We start from the raw sequence: 1,507 nt of genomic DNA on the forward strand, positions 1-1,507 counted from the left end.
GCAGCGGGCAGTGTGCCCCGGCCGCCCCGACGGCGCTGCCCCGACGGTTCCCGGGGCCGCCCCGGCCCCGCGTGTTCCCCCACCGCCGCCGGTGGGCGAAGAGGTGGCAAGGGGGGGGGGGGCTGGGGCACGGCGCTGCCCTCCCGCCGGCACTTCGTGCCCGGCTGCGGCAGCCCCTCTTGGCCGGCTCTTCTCCGGCGGCGTGACTCTTCGTCTAACGGCGAAAAACAGAGCGGAGTGGTGGTTTTGATTTTTATTATGAGTATTATTATTAATCATAAAATTCTCTCCTGATTCTGCCTGGAGACCCCCTGAAAAGACGGAGTGATTTCCCTGGGAATTGCTCTCTCCTCCTGCGCTCCTGCCAAGCCCCCCCAAAATCGAGGCTCCCTCCATAAACCAAGTTGCGCTCTGCCCCACGCACCCGCAATAGGAGGGCAGCTCCGGGTTCTGCCCTGCCTTCACCTGCCCCCCGCTGCCTCTACCGAACGAAACCCTCTTCTTCACCTGGTTTGGCTGCTCTAGTGTCTTTGTGTTGCAGCCGGCGGTGGCAGACAAAAAAAACCCCAACCCAACCCCAAAACCCAAGCCCTCCAAAAAAAGGAAACCCAAAGGCAAACCAACCTCCCACCGAAAACCCAGAAACGACAACAGCCCAAACCGAAATAAAATAAAATACGGCATTTCTCGCCCCAACCCGAGCGGTTTGCCGAGCCCGGAGGTGCCGCTGTGGGTGCCGGTACCGGCGGGGCTCCACCGCGGGCCGGGGGCTGCCCTTGCCCGGCCAAACCCCCGCCCGGGCTGCAGCCGCTCCGCTTGGCGTTGGCCAGACCTCCCCAAACCCCTAACGGCCTTTTAAGTTTCCCCTTTGTTTTCAGAAACTCGTACACGTTTCCTGCCCGCTATGAAGACATACCAGGCTCCCCCAAACCTCTCCCCAGCCACACGGGCACGCTAGACGTGCTCCCGGGCACAGCGAGGTACGTATATTTTTCATCTCCGTGCACGCTTGGGTTTTTTTTTTTTTGGTTGGTGCCTTTTGCTCCCCCCCCGCCTTTTTTTTCTTTTTTTTTTTTTTTTTCTTTTTCCTTTTCCCCCGACCCAGACGGCCGGGGAAGGAGCCGCATTTTACCGGCAGAGCAAGCAAAAACTATTGTCCCACCCTGCAGGGCACGGTACCCCCCTCCCTCCCAAAGTGCAATTCCTCCCCATTGCTTTGGGTTTTCTCCTTTTTTTTTTTTTTTTTTTTTTTTTTCGGCCCAGATCAGGCTGGAGCGTTTCTCTGCCTTTAATACTTTGGGGGGGGGGGAGAAAAGAAGAAAAAAAGAGAAGAAGAAGACGACCGGGAGAAGGAGGACCCTCGCCAGCGGTTTCATGTCTTTATTTAATAATACTTCAAAGTGCCTGCCCTTCTCTTGTCCCGAGGAGAGGAAGCGCGGCAGCAAACGCACCGCCGAGCCCACTTCCTCGCAGGGCAGGAAACACGAGCGGGTTCCCCCGCGTCCCA

The sequence above is a fragment of the Haliaeetus leucocephalus genome, unplaced genomic scaffold, assembly GCF_000737465.1.
Source record: "Haliaeetus leucocephalus isolate CR32 unplaced genomic scaffold, Haliaeetus_leucocephalus-4.0 Scaffold626, whole genome shotgun sequence".
NCBI lineage: Eukaryota > Metazoa > Chordata > Aves > Accipitriformes > Accipitridae > Haliaeetus > Haliaeetus leucocephalus.